The sequence below is a fragment of the Mandrillus leucophaeus genome, unplaced genomic scaffold (genome assembly GCF_000951045.1).
Source record: "Mandrillus leucophaeus isolate KB7577 unplaced genomic scaffold, Mleu.le_1.0 Scaffold27, whole genome shotgun sequence".
Taxonomy (NCBI): domain Eukaryota; kingdom Metazoa; phylum Chordata; class Mammalia; order Primates; family Cercopithecidae; genus Mandrillus; species Mandrillus leucophaeus.
In genome coordinates this window covers 3,356,038-3,361,386 of record NW_012102809.1, presented here as the reverse complement: position 1 = coordinate 3,361,386, position 5,349 = coordinate 3,356,038, and the positions used below count along the sequence as shown (strand labels likewise).

The following is a 5,349-nucleotide window of genomic DNA, read 5'->3' as shown; positions in this document are numbered from 1 at the left end:
TCTTTTCTAAATGGAAAAAAGGATTAATAATTATTATTTTAAACATATGCTAGGTATACCTCTCTTAAATGCTGATCTCTAAGACTCTCTAACACCTGTCATTCTAGAACACAGTCAGCAGATGTCACAGCTAGATCTTCCGGGCCATTGAGAACGTGAAGGCCAGCCCACCCCTGAGACCTGACTGAACCAGCCTCAACCTTACAATGAAGGTTATTCCATCCCTAACAGCATTGAAGGACAGATTTTGTCTGTCTGAAACAATGAAAGAATAACCACAGGCTCACAGTTGCCAATTTTTTACCAACGACTTTGGCTTGACCAAACTTTAATTGGGTTTTTACCCATAAATCCCAAATGTTGCCTTTCATGCAAGCACTCAGAGGCACACTGTCTTCCTGAACAGCTCAACTGCAAAATCAGCTGAATATAGAGAAAAATATTTCCTGTTGAAGAGATCTGATTTTGCCACCTGTCTACTATCCATTTACCCTTCTCCATAACAAAGCTTCTGCAAGTCCTGCTTATCCCACCCTACTAAAGAAAAGCTCTATCTAGTTAATTTTGGATGCACACAGGTTAATAAAACCAGAACATTCTCTGTATTTCAATAAGCCTTTTGATTAGTTTCTTTTTTCTTTTTGTTTTTTCTGAGACAGAGTTTTGCTCTTGTTGCCCAGGCTGGAGTGCAATGGCGCAATCTCCGCTCACCGCAACCTCCACCTCCTGGGTTCAAGTGAATCTCCTGCCTCAGCCACCCGAGTAGCTGGGATTACAAGCATGCGCCACCACACTTGGCTGATTTTGTATTTTTAGTAGAGATGGGGTTTCTCCATGTTGTTCAGGCTGGTCTCAAACTCCCGACCTCAGGTGATCTGCCCGCCTCGGCCTCCCAAAATGCTGGGATTACAGGCCTGAGCCACCTTGCCCGGCCTAGTTTCTTTTTATCTAAGTCTGGATTTCCTTTTTTTTAAGAGACAGGGTCTCTCTGTGTTGCCCAGGTTAGATTTGGACTCCTGGGCTCAAGCAACTCTCCCACCTCGCCCTCCTGAAGAGTCGCAAGTCCAGTCGGAGGCCATCGCTCCCAGCGTGGATTTGTATTTATTTGACCACAGGGTCATCTGACGACCACAGGGTCATCTGACGCCCACAGGCGAGGGTGTCAGATAAACTCCCTTGCTCAGGCACTGTCTAGACATGATGACATATACCATGATGCTCTTGCTGCCCATCCCCAAGGCAGCAGGTGACAGCACTGGGTGGGGGCTATAATTACCAAGCCCAGCAGGGGAGGCAGCAGCCAGACTGGTGCACGGGTGGACATGGTCTCTTTGAGAACCGCCATGTCGCCCACACAACCCCCCCACCCCCTCCCTACTGAAATTCACAATGGAGCCAGCGCCCTCACCATGGCCAGCTCCTTCCACTGCCACCCAGGCGCCCTCCCAGGCTCCTGCTGCCCTTCTCCACTCAGTCCCTCTGGTGGTCAGTGCCAGCATGTAGATTGGTGGCATAAACCTGCATTGTTGCAGGGGTGCCTGGGGTCTGTATCAAGAGAGCTTGATCCCTGGAGGCAGCCACAGGGGGGTCCCCCCTCTCCTTAGTCCTGCCATGACCCATCAATCATCCCGGATGCAGTGGCATTTAGCCCTGCCTGGGGTGACAGAGCCTCCCTGTACCCCTGCCCCCACCTCCCTACCCTCTCCCTAGAAGGGCATCTGCTGTGCCCCCTCCTCCTCCAGGGCCCCTCCCAGCTTTTCAGTCTATCGCCATAATATGGCCAATGCTCTGCAGATTTTCAAGCCCCTCAGCAGCGGCTGCTGCAGGAAATAGGGGGTGCAGCTCTTTGCTCTCTGTCTAGCACTTACTCTCTGACCACAAAAGCCCCTGTTCCAAGGACATGGGAGGAGGACAAGGCCATCCTTAGTGACATTCAGGATGCAGAGCCATGGTGTGGTTCTTGTTTCATTTCAGTTTTGGGAGGTCATCAGTGATGAGCATGGGATCGACCCCACAGGCAGTTACCATGGAGACAGTGACTTGCAGCTGGAGAGAATCAACGTGTACTACAATGAGGCTGCTGGTGAGTAGCAGGATGTGTGTGCCCAGGAATCCTTGTTTTCCGTGATGTGGGAGATGAAATGTCCTAGGAACATGCACGTGACAAAGGCATGCTTCTTGCATATGCATTTCAAATGCCAACTGCTGGAAAAACACGCTTTATGGTTTCCTAAGAGTCCTGCCTGTTTGCCACAGTTAAGCAAGCTCAGGACCTCCTTTTTCTTAAAAGCAGAAAATCTCCTGTTTTCCTTTTGTCTCAGATGCTGGAATTGAATGCTGCTGTGAGTCCATCCCTAAGTACAGGTCTGAGTCAGTTCTCATTCCCCACAGGTAACAAATACATACCTCGGGCCATCCTAGTGGATCTGGAGCCTGGAATTAGGGACTCCATCAGGTCTGGACTATTCAGCCAGATCTTCAGGCCAGACAACTTCGTGTTTGGTATGTAGTCATGATCACTGGGAACTGGCCAAATGACACCTTCTTCCTAACAGCCCTGCAAAGCACAGTTCTTAGTGTTCAGTGCCGAGGTGACACTGTGCCCACAACAGCCCTGAATCCTGGCCTAGCTCCACACAATCCATGGGCGGTCATGGCTCACAGATCAACGCCAGCCTGCAGAGGGCTGCCGCAGCCCTTCCGTTGCAGAGCAGCCTCAGACTGGAAGGAAGAAAGGGCAAGGAAAAGCTTCAAGCCAGGCTTCATAGGCTATAGGCAACTTCAAAGGACTTCAAAGAGTCAGGGGCCAAAAGCACAGGTTATGACCGGAGCTAGACAGATGCTGAGGCCACCTTCTCTCCTGGTCACACTGCCTTCACCTTGCCTGTTTAATTGTACTTGAGTATAAAGAGAATGCCTGCTAAAAATGTATGTATTTCAGAACCAATTAAGTTTTCTAACCCTATCCTCTTCCTCAATCAATGGCCTCAGATTTGCTAAACTTCTAACTTTATTATGATCCCGAGTGTTTTTGAGAGTTACTGACATACAAAAACATTTCCGGCCAGGTGAGGTGGCTCACGCCTGTAATCCCAGCACTTTGGGAGGCCAAGGTGGGTAAATCACCTGAGGTCAGGAGTTTGGGACCAGACAGCCCAACATGGTGAAACCTTGTCTCTACTAACAATATAAAAATTAGCTGGGCATGGTCACAGGTGCCTGTAATCCCAGCTACTAGGGAGGCTGAGGCAGGAGAATTGCCTGAACCTGGGAGGCAGAGGTTGCAGTAAGCCAAGATTGCAATGCTGCACTCCAGCCTGGAGGACAGAGCGTGACTCCATCTCAAAAAAAAACAAAAAAGAAAAAGAAAAATATTTCTTTAGGTAAAAGAAGAGTATTCAAAAGAGAAGAATCTGCCAGTCTAAGACCAGTCCTACCTTCTCCTCTGTAGTCAAAATGACATGTTTTAGGCAGGCCAGAGCGGAGCTGGGAATAACTGGGCCAGAGGGAGCTGAGCTAGTCGACTCAGTCCTGGACGTGGTGAGGAAGGAGTCAGAGAGCTGTGACTGTCTCCAGGGCTTCCAGCCGACCCACTCTCTGGGGGGCGGCACGGGGTCCGGGATGGGCACCCTGCTCATCAGCAAGATCCGGGAAGAGTACCCAGACCGCATCATGAACACCTTCAGCGTCATGCCCTCACCCAAGGTGTCAGACACGGTGGTGGAGCCCTACAACGCCACCCTCTCTGTCCATCAGCTGGTGGAAAACACAGATGAAACCTACTCCATTGATAACGAAGCCCTGTACGACATCTGCTTCCGCACCCTGAAGCTGACCACCCCCACCTACGGGGACCTCAACCACCTGGTGTCGGCCACCATGAGCGGGGTCACCACCTGCCTGCGCTTCCTGGGCCAGCTGAACGCAGACCTGCGCAAGCTGGCGGTGAACATGGTGCCCTTCCCGCTTCTGCACTTCTTCATGCCCGGCTTCGCGCCCCTCACCAGCCGGGGCAGCCAGCAGTACCGCGCGCTCACGGTGCCCGAGCTCACCCAGCAGATGACATGCCCTTGCCTAGCATCCATACACTAAGAGGAGAGGGGCGGGGAAAGTGAAATGTTTTGCAGCAGCTGCACAAAGAACCAGGACAGCTTCCTGTGAGTCACCAGTGTGACGAGGCTCTCCTGTGGTGACATAATCAGACCTGCATCTTCCCAGCCTTCAAACAAGAACTAAATGAGTGAGAACATCTTTGGCCTTTGCATTCAGTTCTGAATCCAGTGCCTCTCTAGATTACAAAGTATTTAAAATCCTGCTTCATGGTGGGTCCAGAGAGGGACTGGAAATGCTTAGCTAGTGAGGAGAGCACTGCTGCAGTATGGAAATGACAGGAATCTGAACGGCAGCTGCAGAAGACAGACGTATCAGCTAAGGGGACACAGCAGGACCAGTCGCTGAAGGCCACTGTCAGTAGATACAAGGACTTTCCCATCGACCTTCTTTGTAGCAGACACTGTTGGACCCACTCTGTGCCTTTGGCCATGGTTTTTCTCAGACCTGCCGATGGCTTCTTACTGAAAAAAACTGTGACCTGCCCCAGAGCTCATTTGTGCAGCAAGGAGGCCCCATTTACTGACAGACTGGAGGCTAACTAGCGAGTTCCCGTCCCCTCAGGTGGGGCAGCGCAGAGTGCAGTTCTGCCTTGTCTCTGACAGATGCCCCTGGGTTGAACCCTTGCCACCTGCAGCAGTAACCTGTTCTGAGGCAGCCCCTTGGCTTCCTTCTCCTTCTTGGCTCTGTTCCCTACAGCACTTCCAGTGCTTCCCAGGACAGACACTGCCCTCATCAACTTCCACTCAGATCCTAGCCTCAGGGTGTGCTTTGGGGCACCTGACCTACATCACTCATCAAAGAAGAAATCGTGTACTAGTTTGCTATTGTAACAGGTTACCACAAAGTCAGCAGCTTAACACACCACCTCACAGTTTCCGTTGGTCTGGTCGGGAGTGCAGCAGGGCTGGGAGGGCTGCACTCATCGGGAGCTCAGGGGCCTCTCCCATGCTTGTTCACATGCTCAGCAGGGTCCAGGTCGTCAGGGTCATAGGCTGAGGTTCCTGTTTTCTTGCTGGCCTTTGACCAGAGGCTGCTTCCCGCTCCTAAGGGCTGCCTTCTGTTCCCTGCCACACGGCCCTCTCCGTAGCAGGCTAGCTGATCCGTCAAGGTCATCAGGAAAGGGTCTCTACTGCTTCCAAACTCGAATATCCTTTCTGTCAAAGTGTGGAGAAATCCTCTTCTTCAGAAGGGCTCATGTAATTAGGGGAGGCCAATGAGATCATCTCTCTATCTGAA

At 51.3% G+C, this 5,349-nt stretch overlaps 1 pseudogene across 1 annotated transcript; it reads left to right on the top strand.

Moving 5' to 3' along the window:
• Nucleotides 1-1,938: 1,938 nt before the first annotated feature.
• Nucleotides 1,939-4,092, top strand: LOC105542898 (annotated as a pseudogene). The gene is made up of 3 exons (XR_001006549.1): nt 1,939-2,083; nt 2,392-2,502; nt 3,475-4,092. The product of XR_001006549.1 is annotated as a tubulin beta-2A chain-like (transcript).
• Nucleotides 4,093-5,349: the final 1,257 nt, after the last annotated feature.